The sequence below is a fragment of the Caretta caretta genome, chromosome 2, assembly GCF_965140235.1.
Source record: "Caretta caretta isolate rCarCar2 chromosome 2, rCarCar1.hap1, whole genome shotgun sequence".
In the NCBI taxonomy this organism is placed as follows: Eukaryota; Metazoa; Chordata; order Testudines; family Cheloniidae; genus Caretta; species Caretta caretta.
Window position 1 is genome coordinate 35,173,544 of NC_134207.1, and position 18,867 is coordinate 35,192,410.

At 41.1% G+C, this 18,867-nt stretch overlaps 1 protein-coding gene across 11 annotated transcripts in view; it reads right to left on the bottom strand.

Annotated features, from left to right (window-relative positions):
- ZFPM2 (zinc finger protein, FOG family member 2) overlaps window positions 1-18,867 on the bottom strand; it is a 507,265-nt gene that overhangs the window by 179,348 nt on the left and 309,050 nt on the right. The gene's annotated exons all lie outside the window — the stretch shown is intronic.

Sequence of the window (18,867 nt, forward strand, 5' to 3'; positions counted from 1 at the left end):
GTATAAAAAATCCTGATGATAGTATTACATTTTCTTCTCAAAATTGTTGCATAAATAGTTCATGCTTACTGTAAAGCTTTTTTTTAAGTTATAATGCTCATACTGCATGTCTCTGCCTTGCTTATGTGCAAAATCAATATCCACTGAAATTGCATGTATTCATTATATACCACATTTAAACACCTGGGCATGACCTGAATCACAGCTGTAAAACACTCTTAAGCACAATTAATTTGTATCATTCTGCTAAAAACATCTGTTTGAAAAAGCTGTTTCTAATAACTACCGACTGCATCACAGAGTTAAACCACTGTACACCAGGTATAGTACACTGTCAGCTTACACGTGTCTTACTCTGGGGATGAATAACATTTCTTAATACTCACCAGTCTAAAAGTACCTGCAGCTTCTATTTTCCTTGTCAGAATTGGCAAGAATGGCTAAGTCATTATGCAAGGTAACCTATTTCCCCTTGTTTTTTCCTACCCCCCCCCCCCAAGACGTTCTTGTTAAACCCTGGATTTGTGCTGGAAATGGCCCACCTTGATTATCATACACATTGTAAGGAGAGTGATCACTTTAGATAAGCTATTAGCAGCAGGAGAGTGGGGTGGGAGGAGGTATTTTTTCATGCTTTGTGTGTATATAAAAAGATCTTATACACTTTCCACAGTATGCATCCGATGAAGTGCGCTGTAGCTCACGAAAGCTTACGCTCAAATAAATTGGTTAGTCTCTAAGGTGCCACAAGTACTCCTTTTCTTTTTGCGAATACAGACTAACATGGCTGTTACTCTGAAACCTATCAGAATTGGGTTTACCTGAATCACAGCAGAGAAGAGTAGTTCTCTTGAGCCTGGGTGCTGCAGAATAGTATTTCAGCAGCTTTAATTCAATGTGGTATTACTAAAATCCTGATATTCATAGCATAATGAAGCACTTCAGACATCAGAATGTTAGAAAGTTTCAGTTTGATGTTACCAGCATACAGGAGATACAACAGAAAAAGACGAGTGGTGTGGAGCAGAAACATATAGTAGAGGGGGTTAAGATTAACATGTCAGGTCAAAGAGGGGAATGGGGAGCAACATCACAAGAGAGACCAGTATGCAATGAGAGGGAGGAAAGGGAGTACACAGAAGAAAAGTGAAATAAGCAATGGATGTGGAAGAGTAGTTGAAAATATAACAACTAAGTCATGGGAAAGTAGCACATGAAGATACTTTACTGACCAGTGGGGAGAAGAAAGCAAAGAGCCCCCAAAGAATCAGGAAAGATATGGATAGAAGAGGGATATGGAAAATCAGTGAAGAACTACAGATGTTAAAAGAGAAGGAAAAGCAGATATTAACAGAATGCAAGAGTGATAACTAGCTAAATAGGAGGCAAGGAGAACCTGACTTTTATCTATAAGCCATCCAGCTTATGTTCTCAAACATGCCAGTTCCAAGCCAGAAATGCTGAAAGGGAAGAGTATCATAGGTACCTCTGAAACACCATACATACTCAGGATTTTGGTTAGGAAGCCAAAATCTTTGTAACATTTATTATTTGTAAGATGGCCAGGAAGGGGATTTGCTTTAGGTCTGGGACCTGGAGCCAGTTTCTAAGACTTTCTGTGCCATGTTAAATATGTACGGTCAATGCAGATTTTGTACCTCATGCAACACATTTGAAAGAGACGAGGGTAGTTTTGGCAGTTGGAGGAGATTATCATTGAGGAGATGTGTGGAGGAGAGCTGGACGTTTGGCACCAAGGTAAAGGGGGAGCTTCAGCAGATATAAATAAATATATCAGAAGGATAAATACCAGGGAGGGAGAGGAATTATTTAAGCTCAGTACCAATGTGGACACAAGAACAAATGGATATAAACTGGCCACCAGGAAGTTTAGACTTGAAATTAGATGAAAGTTTTTAACCATCAGAGGAGTGAAGTTCTGGAACAGCCTTCCAAAGGGAGCAGTGGGGGCAAAAGACATATCTGGCTTCAAGACTAAGCTTGATAAGTTTATGGTGGAGATGGTATGATGGGATTGCCTAATTTTGGCAATTAACTGATCTTTGACTATTAGCGATGAATATGCCCAATGGCCTGTGATGGGATGTTAGATGGGGAGGGATATTAGTTACTACAGAGAATTCTTTCCTGGGTGTCTGAGTGGTGAGTCTTGCCCACATGCTCAGGGTTTAGCTGATGGCCATATTTGGGGTCGGGAAGGAATTTTCCTCCAGGACAGATTGGCAGAAGCCCTGGGGGGTTTTGGCCTTCCTCTGCAGCGTGGGGCATGGGTCACATGCTGGAGGAGTCTCTGCACCTTGAAGTCTTTAAAGCACGTTTTGAGGACTTCAATAGCTCAGACATAGGTTAGGGGTTTGTTACTGGAGTGGGTGGGTGAGATTCTGTAGCCTGCGTTGTGCAGGAGGTCAGACTAGACGATCATAATGGGAGCTTCTGACCTTAAAAGTCTATGATTCTATGTGAGTTTGGCCTGAGAAGCTACATAACTCTCTATCCCAGAAAGTTCATTTTTTAAGATGGGGAAGTCACAGCAAGGAAAAGGGGTATTATGAGGATACTAGAAGGGGCTGTGAACAGAGAAGGACCTTACCCCTGCCATATGTCCTTGCTGGGACTTTTCTTTAAGCCATTTGAAAGGACAGCAACAATTCAGATTTGATTTAGCCAAATTCAAGTCTTCTTGTCTAAAACTTCCACTTCCATTTTCTGAAAGCAACAGAAACTCCCAGCAATAACTGAAGTATGGTTGTCATATTACTGGTCAATGGTAACTGATTTTCAGACACTTTTTAAAAAATCTGCCATTTCCCTAGTGAAATTAAAAAAAAGGAATTAATGAAAAATAAAGTTATTACACCTCTTCTACTTCTGGGTGCAAACCATCATTAGAGCTCCTGTTTTCTGTATATTGGGCTACAATTTTCACACTTTTTCTATGAGTGAGAATGAAAATGAGAATTTTCTGGTAAACTCCATTATCTCAATTCTTTTCTGAGTTATGGGAGAGCTGGGTGAGGAATAACGTTTTCCTATTTTAAAACAATTCTGGTGTTTTAAAGAGAGGTACTGCAACAACAGCTAAAGACTGAAAGCTGAATCTTGGTATGGGAAATAGTCCTCAGTGAATTGACATGGGAAGTAGTCCTCAGTGAACTCAGTGACATGGGACGTAGTCCTCAGTATGGAGCTCTGCTCCATGCAGATGGGTGCATGGCAACCCTGTGGAATGTCAGAGCTCTGCAGAGGCAGAATGTCACTCCAGCAAAGCTTCTATGCCCCACAGTAGTTGAGATGCTTAAATGTATTTAATAAAATCCTAGAAAATTAAATGCAAAAACCTACACTACAGTTTCACAATTAAACATTACCACCATCCCTCCCCACAAACTGTAGAATTTAAGATTATTACAGTAACATTAATTTGGCCATGTTGCACAGTACTTTTCTTCTAGGTTATCTTGTTAAATGTATAGTTTAACCTATCACTATGTGTATTTCTAAATATAAAAATAAATAAATAGGAATGCGTCTGAATAAATGTCATTGTAAGAGCCTTAACTTTTACATATTTTCAGTGTTTTTAATTTTAACTATGTGTATTTAATGTTGAATTAATTTGGTCTTCTTCTATGACTATACAGTTAAAGAACACTCCCTCCCACTTCTGTACTTCGTTTCAAAAAACATTCATTCTTTACTTAAAAGTTTCCTGTAATGGAGAATACACCAGAAACCTAGGTAAGTTGTTCCAATGATTAATTATTCTGACTGTTAAAAATTTGCACCTTGTTTTCAGTCTGAATTTGTCTAGCTTCAACTCACAGCCATTGGATCATGTTATACCTTTGCTAAATTGAAGAGCCCTCCCTCTATTATCAAATTTCTGTTCCCCAGATAGGTACTTATAGACTGTAATCAAGTCACCCCTTCATAAGCTTCTCTTTGTTAAGCTAAACAGACATAGGATATATATGGAGGAGACACTCACTATAGAGAGACTTTCACGATAAGAGATGTTTTCTAATCCTTCAATCATTCTCATGGCTTTTCTCTGAACCCTCTCCAAATTATCAACATCCTTCTTGAATTCTGGACATCAGACCTGGACACAGTTAAGAAGGATCTGTGAAGCATTTACAACTTGGAAGAGCCCACTAGTCTTTCCAATCTCCATCGCTACCTGCTTCAGGACCAACTCCCACCCCCACTCCTTTGGGCTCTCCATTAAAAGTAGGATTTGGAGCCCAGCCACATCTGCACTGAGCTCTAACAAGGCACATCTCCCACTTTGAACTGTTGAGGACTCTAATAAGCAACGGTTCTGATTTATCCATATCTTCTCTTGTGTGTTGAGGTGTGTTCCTGAATCTAGAACAATACAGACCCCTTTGCTAGACGGAGCATTAAACATTTCAGGAGAGAGAATTCCACACTGGGGTCCAGCACAGGCTTGGCTGGCCTTGAAATTAAATGTTTAAACTAAGTCAGTGTCAGGGAGGAGATGGCTGATGTCACAAATCCCACACCCACCAAGGATCTTCCAAATTGCCCACAGGCCACCAGATGACCATCCCCACTCAAGGTGTTTGCTCAAGGACTATCTTAAATAGCATCCTGCTTCCTAGCACACAGCTAGGTTAATCTGTGACAACAGGAATTCACATGTCAACAAGACAAATGCCTAATGGAGGATCCTACTGTAAAGGAATACAGTGCACCATTCAAACTGCCAATAAAAAAGAAATTTAGAAAAGATTGAAAGTTTGATTCCAGCATCTTCATTTCCATTGAGATTGAAGTACAACCAAACAATAACTTTCAGCATTCCTACGGCATTCTTCACCAAGCCTAAAATGCATCTAAAATCTCTTGTACTAAACAAAGTCAATTAAAATAAAGAACTTTCATGGATTCTGTTCAGAGGTAATGTGTATCTCTCTCGTAATGTGCTGTTTTGAATGGTGAGAGAGGACTACTGAATGATAAAGAACACCTTTTTCCATTCAACTTTCCATCTCTGCTTCATTTTATATAGCAATCTTTTCTCTTTACAATTCAGTGCAATTTAAGTATGCTTGTGTAAACATGGATTATACCACATCAGAAACTAAGTTAGCTATCTCAAGAGAATTTGTATCTCTGCTGTGTGTAAGTAAGCAGATTAATTCCTAGATCAGGCATTACCTAATGCATTTTCAATTCAATTTCTTCTTTTCTTTGCTTTTCTTTCTGCTCACCAGATCAGGGAAGTGGGATTATTTTATTAATTTAACCAATATTTTGCATGTTTTTCTCTGTTATCTTTGTTCCCCTCCCCACAATTTGTTGATTCTTAGCACGAGAGACTTAGCACGAGAGCAAGAATGTGTAAAGACAAGAGACATAAGCCCTCCACACCTTACAGACAAATAAATGGAATAATGGCATAGGGGAGCTACAAACCTTTCCTCACACTGCACTACCAGTGGTCTGAAGTCTATCACATTTCAAACACTGATCTATAGTGGCACATCCTGCCTGGGGTAAGATCAGTTATTGTATGAAATTTAGGAGGAGATTATTTATTCATTATCATTTATGTTGGTTTTATGGAAAATCTCAGAAGGAGTGCATCAGCTAGTTTGTTTTTATTACAGCAGTGCCTGCTAGCACCGTTTAAGGTAAGGGTCTGTTACACATCATAAAAACACAGGACTTTCTGTGCAAGATCAAACCACTGGCCCATCAAGTTGGCATCTTGCCTCTGGTAGTACCTGATACTTCAGAAGAAGAAGACACAAAAATCCCATAATGCACCTAGCACACTGTGCAATATTACATATGGGGAAGGGAGGCAATTCCTGATGTTCTTATATGAGATTTGATTACATCTGTATAATTACAACTATAATAATTACTATTCGTCCAGCTCCTTTTAAAATTCTCAGGTAGTATTAGTCCTTTGACCAGCCTTGACAGTGAGTACAGTATATTGAATAGATTAGCTGATTACATGTTGTGTAAAATTCTTATTTCCCTTAATTTTACTTAGCTTTCATGTAAAATTTCCTCTATAAGCTGTTACTTCTATTCATTAACAATGTCTCTTTGAGACTTTGCAGTGGCCTGAAGCTTGAAAGGTAGACAAGTGAGAGGCTCAGGGAGAGAGTGTTCGTAAATCCTGTGTGATGGGGTGTACAAATCCCACACTCCCGCTGGGCATGCTCCCATTGGAGGCAGAGTTCAAAAGGGAGTAGCTCAGCTCAGTTCTAGGTGGACAGAGCAGGAGAACAGTTGGGTGTTGCAGTCTCCTGCAGAGAAGCCGCTGAGGCTCCAAGCAGCCAGGACCAGGCCTTATGGTCAAGCCACTGCAGGCCCTTCAATTACGGGGGCCAAAGATGATAAGCCACTGCAGATAGAGGGAAACCCTCCCGAGAGTGAACTGAGAGAACTCCAGAGGGGACCCCAAGACAGACCACTGGCACTGACAGAGGAACCAAAGCTGGTGTAGGAAGAGCTTTACAGGGAGCAGGCATGGGGCACCCGCCTCCTAGGCTGCATGTTTTTGCTTCTTTGGGCCCTCGGTAGGAACCTGATGGAGCAGGGAAGGCCCAGATTCCCCTACCTCCGGTCACTGACTCTCACCATTGGGCAACCCAGCCATTGACTAGAGTTGTTAGGCAAAGCAGCCATTGACTCTTGCCACTGGGCAACACATTCCAGAATATCGCCACTAAGTCGTACTGCCGGCATTGGATTCAAAGCCCACTTTGACACTCTGGGAGAGCGTATGCTTGATAGTCCACCTTAGGCAAAGGCAGCAGGAGCTAGTCGGGCTGGCACTTGAAGAAGGGCTCGTGCTAGGAAATTCACAACTCAGTTCAGAGGAGAGCTGGGAAACAAGAACAACCAGTATTACATGAATAGCCTGCATTTTTAAAGTAAGCAGCAGAAGCAGAGGATACAATGGTGTCTCATGAAGGATCTGGGCTCTATATCCTGGCCTTCCACAGGATTGGAGGAAGTACAAAAGGAAGGAGGTATGGCAGCAGGGACTGTCAGAGGGACAGGAAGGAACTGTGGTAGAAAGAGGAAATGATGAATTTATGGGAAAGGGAGAGAATAGAGGAAAATGAAAATTGAGGGAACCAAGGAAGGGTGGGAAAGTTAGGCAGAACTAAGTATAAGGGAGGACACAAAGATGGCAGGAACATGAGGAAAAGGGAAGGTGGTAAAGAAGAGAGGATCCAAACAGAGAATGAAAGCAACTAGAAGGAAGGAGAGCAAAGTGATGAGAAAATAATAAAGGAAAAAAAATATTAACAAAGTTTTATCTCATCCACATTGCTCTTCAGAATTCAAGAATGAGCAAGCTGCCAAATATGAGGATTTCCATGCAGACATGCACCAGTAGAAGCTGACACATGAGTTTATTAAATAATCCACATGCCAATGCATAAATTGTGTTACAGGTAGAAATCGGTGGTTGGGCCAGAACTAGAATCCCAAGGCATCTGAAGAGCATGCTCTTCAGCCAAGTTAAAGACAGCTGAGATTTCTGCACCCTCTTACCTCAGTTTCCTTTCACTCTCCCTCACCTAAGACAGAATTCATCCTCACTAGCATCCATACAACTGTAGCTAGAATCTGTAATACATACGATGTCCTGAGAATTGGTTTCTATATTTTTTAAAAGAAGCTGTGAAAAAATACATTTTCTAAATGAAGGGAATCTTTGAATGGACAAAAACATCCCAACACACTGTGATCTCGAACTCTCCATTGATGTGCAAAGGAGTGCACACCCAGACCCTACCTGGAATAGCCCGTGAGGTCACCCCAGAGATTCATGGACTCACAGGAATGAGCAAGAGAACTTCACTACACGATGTCCAATGCAACACCATCAGTCACCATCATGGTGACTCTGGCTGATGCAACAGTCCTTAGTAGACTATGCGTGTTTGATAACAATTTCCAATAAGATATTTGGGAAATTATTTGTTTTACCTGCCACCTTTGCCTTTCAAAAATGGATGTTCATGTCTAAAGTTAAAACGAATAAGAATGACTAAAGAGGCACAACCCCATTATGAAGGATTTACACACAAACCCACTTCTCAATACCAACCTCCTCGCTCTTAGACTCCTAAAGATAGAAATATGAGGCTACAAATAAAGTTACCTTCCCAATTACTACGCCAATTGGTTTGTTATAGATTGTGTTTGCATTTGATTGACTGTTTCATATGAAGCTCTGGCTGCTAGATTGCCATCAAGTATCTCTACTTTTTCAAAGACATACTTAGACTATGTTCACTAGTGAGGTACTGAATGATATCACCTCTCTGCCTGATAAAGGGTACTATCACTTGGTAATTTGGAATTTTTCTTAAATACCGTAACTTTTTTATGTTAATCCATCAATTATGAATTGACAGAGTTTCGTCCTAGTCTAGTAGAACAGTAGACATCTCAGGTAGTCAAGTTTTGTTTCATTTTACTATCATCTGTTCTGCAACACCATCTATTTAAAAGAGCACTGCAAAGTACAACCTACCAACATTTTCTTTACAGGGGTACAATTATTAACTGCAAATAATATTCATTATGAATTTAGCTTTTTGTTCATGAATTGCTTGTAAATAATTTTACAAATCTTTTCTCACTTCATGATTGTTTGACAAACAGTTTCTAAGAACAAATTTCAGTCAACAGGTGGTTAGTAAACTGTTAACTCTGAGTGTCTGCTATTCATTATTCATAGAGAGGAAGGACAATCTTGTAGATAACGAAGTGGACTGGAATACAGGAAACCTGAACTTTATTGTGTGATGTTGGGCGAGTCTCTTTATTTTTCTGGGGCTCAGTTCCCATCTATGAAATAGTGATAAGATAATACTCCTTTTCTGTATTGTCTATTTGGCATGTAAGTTCTTTGAGGAAGGGACTGGAAACTTGGTCAGATGACTAGGGAGGAATATAAAAATATTGCTTGAGCTGGGGACCGATTGGCTAAGCAGCAGTTCTGAAGAAAAGAACCTGGGGATTACAGGATGAGAAGCTGGATATGAGTCAGTAGTGTGCCCTTGTTGCCAAAAAGGCTAATGGCATATTGGGCTGCATTAGTAGAAGCATTGCCAGCAGATCGAGGGAAGTGATTATTCCTCTCTATTCAGCACTGGTGAAGCCACATCTGGAGTACTGTCTCCCGTTTTGGGTCTCCCACTACAGAAAGGATGTGGACAAATTGGAGAAAGTCCAGGGGAGGGCAACAAAAATTATCAGGGCACTGGGGCACATGACTTACGAGGAGAGGCTGAGGGAACTGGGATTGTTTAGTCTGCAGAAGAGAAGAGTGAGGGGGGGTTTGATAACAGCCTTCAACTACCTCAAGGGGGGTTCCAAAGAGAATGGAGCTCAGCTGTTCTCAGTGATGGCAAATGACAGAACAAGGAGCAATGGTCTCAAGTTGCAGTGGGGGAGGTCTAGGTTGGATATTAGGAAACACTATTTCACTAGGAGGGTGGTGAAGCACTGGAATGGGTTATCTAGGGAGGTGGAATCTCCATCCTTAGAGGCTTTTAAGGCCCAGATTGACAAAGCCCTGGCTGGGATGATTTAGTTGGTGTTGGTCCTTCTCTGAGCAGGGGGTTGGACTAGATGATCACCTGAGGTGTCTTCCAACCTTAATCTTCTATGATTCTTACTGTATGTTTATACAATCTGAATTTGGATGTTACCATAATAATAGTAGCATGGTCTCTATTTCTGATCTTTTTGGTTACTTAAACTTTTAAACAGTAGAACAACAATAGCAAATAATGGAAAACTAATAACGAATCACTAATACTCTTGTTTGCATGCAGGTCTTGAAATGAATAATGGATTTAGCAAAAACATTTGTGTTAAAATAACTGGGCAAATCATCACGATACATGACCTTCTCCCCCCACCCCTCAGTTTGACTCAGCCCAGCTCCTGATCTACTGCACTCCCACGCTCATCCCTTCCTTTACTTTCTCCTTAACCTCCCAGTCTTTTCCTGCTGTATCCCTCAGAAACGTGTTTGTCTCTCCCATCTTAAAAAAAATAACCACCCTTGACCCCATTTGCCTCTCCAATTATCTTCCCATCTCCCACCTCCTTTCATTTTTAAACTCACTGAACATGCTGTCTACAATTGCCGTCTGGATTTGTCCTCCTCCAATTCCATCCTAGATCCTCTCCAACCCAGCTTCCACCCCTTGCACACTACTGAAACCACACTTGCCAAAATCTCTGAAGACCTCTTCCTAGCCAAAACTCAGAACCAGTACTCTAGCCTCATCTTCCTTAACCTGTCAGCTCTCTTTGACACAGCTGACTATGCTCTTCTCCTTAAAATCTTGTCTTCCCTTGCCTTCTGTAATTCTGTCCTGACCTAGTTCTCATTCTATCTCTCTAATCACTCCTTCAGTGTGTCCTTTGGAAGATCCTCCTCATCCCCTCTCCAACATTTTATGGGGGTTCCACGGGGCTCTGTCATTGGTTCCCTTCTTTTCTTCCTATATATCTTATGTCTGGGTAATCTCATGTGCAAACACAAATTTAACTACCATCTGTATGCTGATGCCTCACACATCTATATCTCTACTTTAGACTCGTCTCCTTCTGTCCAAACTAAAATCTTGGCTGGTTTGTCTAACAGCTCATCATGGATGTGTAGCCATCAGCTCAAGGTCAACATGGATAAAATACTCTCTTAAAACTGTCCTCTGCAATGATACCTAAATAAAACTTAGCCTATCATGCTGAGCAATATTGTCTCATTGTTTCCTTTTTCTCCCCTATTAGTCTGTCTAAATCCATCTGATGTTTCTTGTCTTATACTTAGATTCATTTTTTCGGGGCAGGGACCATCCTTTTGTGCTTCCTTGTACAATGTCTAGCACAGTGGTCCTTGCCATGGGCTCCTATGCATTATGGTAACAAACAAACAAACAAACACAGGAAGAGATATGAATTTGGACAAATCAAATAGATCACTGGAATTCAAACAATTTTCACACTGTTTTACATTATTTGCACAGCTCTAATTTTCATTCATATTTTCTCCAGTTTTCTTCATCCAAGTAAATTCTGAATCATAGTGAAATCCAATAGGAACTTTGCTATGGACTTCAATGAGGCCAGGATTTCACTCCCAATGGGCCCGTCTGCTGAGTGTATTACAGCCCCTTGCCAGTGCTTCAGTATTCAAGGGGACTATAAACCTTGCTTTCCTGGCTACCCAAGAGTTCTCCAGAGTAGGGGGAATCCTTAGTTTGCGGCTCTCCACCACCCATCTATGTAGTAGGTGTAGCCAGGAAAAAAGGGGGCTTGGCTCAAGTGCCTCTGTGCTCCAGCTATTCACAGCTGATATAATGGTACACTTAAGCCATAGGCAGCTGGGAGTAAGTTAGAAAAGTGGGCTGCTCTACCTTATGCCAAGCACCAAACAGTGGCCTCAGAACTGAGGAGCTGAAAAGGTGACACTTTCTCTTTTCTCCCCCTCTAACTCCTAGAATCCTGCACCTAACACAGCTCAGTCTGACACAAGAATTGGGGGCAATGTTTTTTGAACTACCCATAGTAATGATGCTTCTTTAGGAGGAATCAAAGATGTCTACATTGCATGAATTTGAAAGCTATTCCATAAAGCAGAATTAAGACATTTTAACAGAATGAAAACAGTGAAGGAAATCATAGATCATTAAAGAAACAAACATTTAAAAACTACATAATCAAAATCACATAGCACATTATCTAGCATTAACTAATATATTTGTTATTATTCCTATCATGCAGATATGTATTATTAATTATTATTATTAACATAGTGGCAGCTTCTATATGAAGATCACAAAGATCCAGATTTGTAAAGGTATTTAGGTACTCTATGCTCAATGCTGCAATGCCTAACTGATTGAGGAGCCTAGGTTTCATTTTCAAAAGGAATTTAGGGACAGAGGAGCCAAAATCCCATTGACAACCAATAATATTTAAGCTCTTAAATGCCTATATCCCCTTTGAAAATGAGATTTAGGTTCCTAAATCAGTTAGGCATTGCAATGCTCAATGCAGCAATGCCTCAATATCCTTAAAAATCTGGGCCAAAGCGCTTTTCAATCATAGAATCATAGAATCATAGAATATCAGGGTTGGAAGGGACCCCTGAAGGTCATCTAGTCCAACCCCCTGCTCGAAGCAGGACCAATTCCCAGTTAAATCATCCCAGCCAGGGCTTTGTCAAGCCTGACCTTAAAAACCTCTAAGGAAGGAGATTCTACCACCTCCCTAGGTAACGCATTCCAGTGTTTCACCACCCTCTTAGTGAAAAAGTTTTTCCTAATATCCAATCTAAACCTCCCCCACTGCAACTTGAGACCATTACTCCTCGTTCTGTCATCTGCTACCATTGAGAACAGTCTAGAGCCATCCTCTTTGGAACCCCCTTTCAGGTAGTTGAAAGCAGCTATCAAATCCCCCCTCATTCTTCTCTTCTGCAGGCTAAACAATCCCAGCTCCCTCAGCCTCTCCTCATAACTCATGTGTTCCAGACCCCTAATCATTTTTGTTGCCCTTCGCTGGACTCTCTCCAATTTATCCACATCCTTCTTGTAGTGTGGGGCCCAAAACTGGACACAGTACTCCAGATGAAGCCTCACCAATGTCGAATAGAGGGGAACGATCACGTCCCTCGATCTGCTCGCTATGCCCCTACTTATACATCCCAAAATGCCATTGGCCTTCTTGGCAACAAGGGCACACTGCTGACTCATATCCAGCTTCTCGTCCACTGTCACCCCTAGGTCCTTTTCCACAGAACTGCTGCCTAGCCATTCGGTCCCTAGTCTGTAGCGGTGCATTGGATTCTTCCATCCTAAGTGCAGGACCCTGCACTTATCCTTATTGAACCTCATCAGATTTCTTTTGGCCCAATCCTCCAATTTGTCTAGGTCCTTCTGTATCCTATCCCTCCCCTCCAGCGTATCTACCACTCCTCCCAGTTTAGTATCATCCGCAAATTTGCTGAGAGTGCAATCCACACCATCCTCCAGATCATTTATGAAGATATTGAACAAAATCATCATCAATGGGTCCAGCCTAAAAAAAACCCAACACTGTAAGATACTTAACAATTCTGAACTCCATTTTACAAATGGAAAAACTGCATCACAAGGAGATTAGAGACCTTATATAAAATCATTGATACTGAAGCATGTGTTACTCCTGAGGCCATTCTGCGCCAAAAAATTAAAAATTCTGCACCAAAAAAAATATTCTGCACACAATATTTTAAAATTCTGCAAAATTCTAAAAATTGTATTTGTCAAATAAATATGGAAGCAGAGGCATTGGGGAGCACAGGCCACTGACTGAACAGAGGTGGGAGATCACTGTGCAGCTCCCCCCTCGGGACACGGATTTAGCAGTGAGGCAGCACCCGACCCTGACACAGTACAAGGACCAGGCCTGCCCCAGAAACACCCCAGGGCCCTGGCCCCCCGTGCCAGGTGCACCAGGTGTGGGCAGGATCCAAGTGTGGAGGGGCTCAGTGTGGGGGGATCCAGATATGGGTTGAGAGGATTCTATGTGGGGCAATCTGGGTGCGGGCAGCTCAGTGGGAGATCCAGGTGTGGGAAGCATCTGGGTGCACAGAGGCTTGTTGGGGGTTCTGGGTACCGTGGTAATGGGACTCTGCAGGGGGTCCAGGTGAAAGTGGTTGGGGCTCACTGGGGGTGTGTGAATGTGGGGGGATAGCACTAGGCAGGAGGGTTTGGGCATGTGGGGCTCAGTGGGGTGCGGATCCAGGTGCTGGTGGCTTGTTGGGGTGGTCCAGGTGCAGGGAGAGTGGGGCTTGTTGGGGGGAGTTCTGGGTGCAGGGGGCGTGAGGCTTGGCAGAAGGGTCTGGGTATGAGGATATCTGGATGCACAAGGAGAGGGGGAGGGATAAACCCAGGGTTGTGAGTTCAATCCTTGAGGGGGCCATTTAGGGATCTGGGGCAAAAATTGGGGATTGGTCCTGCTTTGAGCAGGGGGTTGGACTAGATGACCTCCTGAGGTCCCTTCCAACCCTGATATTCTATGACTAAGGGGTTGGGCGAATGGGGGAGTAGCTCCCTGTATAGTGACTCCTTCCCCCTGCAGCTGAGGAGAGATAGGTGCAGGAAGCACGGGGAGGGGGGAGTTTGTAGAGCTTCCTACAGCCAGAGAAATCTAGGGGTGGGTCTTACCTGGCCCCAGATGCCATGCAGGGGAATAGGAAGTCCCATCCTCTCCAGCCCAGCTAGGACTAGCAGCTGGGACTAGCAGCTGAGCGCAGTGCAGGGTAGGAGCCACCAGCTGGTCTTCCTCTGTCCTGCCCCTGCCCCACAGTGATTTACCTCTCTGCTGGCTGCCCTGGGCACCCAAAATATACTGCTGGGGAGGGTCGCATGACCGCTCTTGTGGAGTCCCTTTGCTTCTCTGTCAGAAAGTTATTTTTCTGCAGGGGACATAAATTCTGCGCATGCCAAGTGTTGCAGAATTCCCCCAGGAGTAATGTGTATTTGTGTATATATACCAAAGTTACATGTACAAAGTTGTAGCTTGAGCTTTGTAGGATCTCACAAGGGAAGACTGCAACAGAAGAGCGATCAGAGCTCATGTCTCCTGACTTTCCATCCTATGTCTTGCCCACAAGTCCATCCTTTATCCCCTATGTAAAAGCTAATTTATAATAGCCATTTGATTATTCTTTTTGACAGAGGCGCGTTAAATGGATATGTACAAAGTGTTACATAACTGCATCCCTAACATTCACTGCGTTGGTATCAAATTCGCCTATCATTTGTTTTGCTGTTTCACCATCTTCCTTTCATGCGCCAATAGGAAGTCCTTTTTCCTCATTACAAATATTAATCCTCCTCCTCCTATGTTTGAAATTCTGTGACACCTCCAGTCCCCCTTCTTAGTATGTCCCTCATCCTGACTTTAAAGAAAATCTTTAGAATTCTCAACAATTAAAAAAAAAATAGTTTTATACAGCTGGAAGGAGAAAGAGCTTAGTTTTTTGAAAATTCAGTCCTGTGTTGTGTCACAGACATCTGGGTTCATGAAGTATTTCACTCAAAGATGAACAATTTCCTCGTGTTGTTTTAGCAATAGTCGAGAAATGTTTTTCTTTCTTTCTTTCCTTTAATTTGTTATAATCAGGATAAAAAAGGAAAAAAAGAAATCTGTATGTGTGTTATTAAACATTTAAGTCAATTTTTAAAGTACACTAAAACACCTTCCCTTTTTATGGACCAAATATGCCCAAATACAAACAAGCATACATCCCAGGCCAGAATTTGTCCATACAAATCTATTTTGGCAAGCTATTTTTTCTGCATATTATAGTGTATTCTTTTGCAAATCTTTATGATACCAAAAGAGTAAGTAGTGGCATGTAATTAAATTGGGAGGAATAGGGTAGTAACCTTATAAAGTGGCAAGTACTGAATTTAATCATGCTTTTAGTGCAATACCTTTCCAATGATCTGGTTTTCTGTTCGTTTTTCATTTTATTCACATTAGTGTTTGAGCAGAGGCAAACACTTGTTAAATCCTTTCATGATAGGCACATATGTAATATTAATAATGCCATATATATCATTAAATGGGCATATGTATCAGTAAACACATCAAGCTCCAGGTTGAAATGCTTGAGTGTAGAAACTGTGCTTCTCAGGAAAGTGTACTACCAAGTGTATAAGCTCATGGTGGGAGACAACCCTGTACATTATCAAATTATCCCACCTAAGTCATGGCTTTTCTTTATTCTCCTTTGTAACAGTATATTAAGTTTAGTGAGGTGAGTGTGAAGTAAGCATATTATATTAACAGGAATCCATGTCAATAAATCCACAGGGAGAAATAAGGAAGAAGATGAAGAAGCACTGGGTATTGGATGTGGTATTAGAACTGAGTTGGCTGATAGACAGATAGATACACAGACAGATAGATAGTTAATCCAAATAAGGAGCTCTAGGAGCACTGGCCTTATTTTTCTTCTAAACAGCTTTATTTCACTTTGTACTTCCTAAATGTTCATCTAGTCTTATACATTTCAGTATCAGCAGAGCTATTTCTAGCCCAATCTCTGTCTAAAAAAATCCCCTGATGAATTTATTTCAACTGCTGTAATGCCTGCTCTTACACCAGACCAATAATGTTTCCATGGGAGGAGCTCCCTGTAAAAATCTACAAAGCCACTACCTTTTTCTCCCCCACATCTCTCTATAAAACTCATGTCTAACCCAATGACTGTGCACCACTTGACAATGGTCAGGCAGCTGGTGTGCTGTGTCTGCTGCTTATTACATTAATCTTAATGATCTCATGGTTACCTTTTGTGTCCCATGCCCACTTGTTTCTTTGAGGTTGCCTGAGTAGATACTTATATATTGAAAGCTATTTGGGGTAGGGCCTATCTTTTCATTATCTGTGTACAGTAGCTAGCTCAATACCCTAGTCACTGACTGGGCTCTCTACATGCTACTGCGATACACATTTTAAATATTAAAAATTGTAATTTCTTTCATATCCACTGATACTTAGCAATGTTGTACAGTTTTCAGAAAGTCCTTGTTTTTGCTTTTCACCAGCAAATGCTGCAAAGAACACACTTTCATGACAAGATGAAGTTGTACAATCTCCTCCAACAAATGATGTCACTCTGACCCTCACACTAACTTTGCTATTAAGCTAAAACAGGCACATTTTCAAATATTGATTCCAACTAATGTCTGATCCTAACAGGCATGATCTTATCCAGGCCCCACTATAACAAAAGGAGTGTCAGAGTTAAATAGAATAGGTTTAGATAAGATCACAATCTTCTTCACAATGATGTGATGGTATCACAGAGTGAGCACAGTCTTCAAACAATTATCATTAATAGATATTGGCAATGGGAAAAGCAGTCACAGCAGGGATCTAAACAAATTTGTGTATGATGAAATAAAACAAATTTTATCTGAATTGTGGCTTTAGAGAATGTTATGTGCCTAGGAGAGATTTTGCAGACTATTTTTCAAACTTTAAAATGATGGATATTCGATGACAAGAAAAACGGTGAGTAGTGACATTGCTGCTTTAGCTTGTTTAATATGTTCCAGGGCTTCTTTGCAGAAAATTGCCCCTCTGGCCTTGATGTAGGCACATTTGTTTGTCTTCCTCCTGATTGCTCTCAGTCCAGTTATTATTTTATTCACTGATTCCACTGGGACTGGGGGTGAGCCCTGACCCAGAGATCCACATGCGGAAGAGTGGGGGCATAGCTGCTTCTCTGGAACTGTCCCCCATTCTCACACAGGGGGTAAATGCAGAAAATGGACATGCGGGGGGAGGTGTGAGAAACCAGGTGTACTGCTGTCTCTCTAGTGTCTGAAGGTCAGAGAGATATAGATATCATCCCTCCTACCAGGCCGATGGTGGTTTCCTAGCTCGATTATATCTTCTGTGAAGATATAATCCCCCTCCAAGGTGGGGATACCCTTTAAAATGTGGTCTTTGGGGAACTGCTACCAGGGGAGAGAGCAACAGCAGAGGCACAGGGCCCCTGGGTAGATTGCCTAGACTCTCATTTATGCCCCAAGATCTGTGCAAATCTTTGGAGAGCCTTGGGTTTCTGACCAGACAGGAGGCATGGGAAATGAGGATACCCTCCCCTGAGGTGGGAGAATCTCCATGAAGGAATTCTCATGGAGTTTTCCTTCCCTTAAATTCTCCCCTGCAGGTGTTTCACAGGATGTGGCAAATCAGTCCACAATAATGAAACGCAGATCATGTCTAGCTATGGGAAAAAATGAAATGCACTTTCTCCCTGCAGTTAATACCCTCATTAACTAGGCTGTATCATAAGAAAATGGAAATCTTGATTTAAGTTTTTAAAAAATACAATGTTAGTTATGAGAATATTTTTAAAGGGTTATAATTTGTTAGTATAACAGTTTCACACACCTTTTTAAATTTTCATTTTAATTTAAGTATTTCAAAGGATTTTAAAAATCTTTTTAGTTTACAGCCAAGTGCTCACAAAACGAAACCTTATTCTTATACACAAGTAGTCCCATTGATTTTAGGATTTGCTGAATTAGGCTAGTATATCTGAATTCAACTTGCCCTGGTGCAAAAATTCCATATTGTAATAATGCACAATCATAAAGTACAATCCTAAAAAGTCTCTATAAACTCCTTTAGCTCATTAATAATAAAAAAGTAGAACGGACAACATTTGGAAGAAAACCGTGGTATACATTAGGAGTAATGTTATGCCTATAATGATGATAATACTGAGATCTTATATAGCATTTTTCATCTTTAAAGCACTTTAAAACATTAGCTAATTAAATTAATTATTTTATTGTTGTGGTTTCATTGCTACAATAAATTAATAAAGGAGATTACTTGCACTGATTACCCAAAGCATCACTCTTAAACAAAACCCCCCACACAATTTTTCTACTTATCTTCATGTATTTGTCTTCTCAAATGTGTGATTAATTCCAAAGCACTGAAATCTTTTTGATAATCGCCGAAGATGAATGTATCACTACAATCAGCAGTACATGAAGCACTGAATGCTATCAGCTGTTAACACAGTAAAGTAAAGCAGAACCATCTACATACTTGGTATCTTGTCTAAAAATAAAATACTTATTGACCTTAACTCTATCAAACTTGTCCCATCATCAAGGTCAAATACAGTAACAGATATATATCTATATATAGATGTCTACACATTGTGTACTCTAAGAGCTCAATCCTGTGAAATGCTAAGTGGCTTCAAATCCCACTGCCTCGCATGGGAATTGAAGA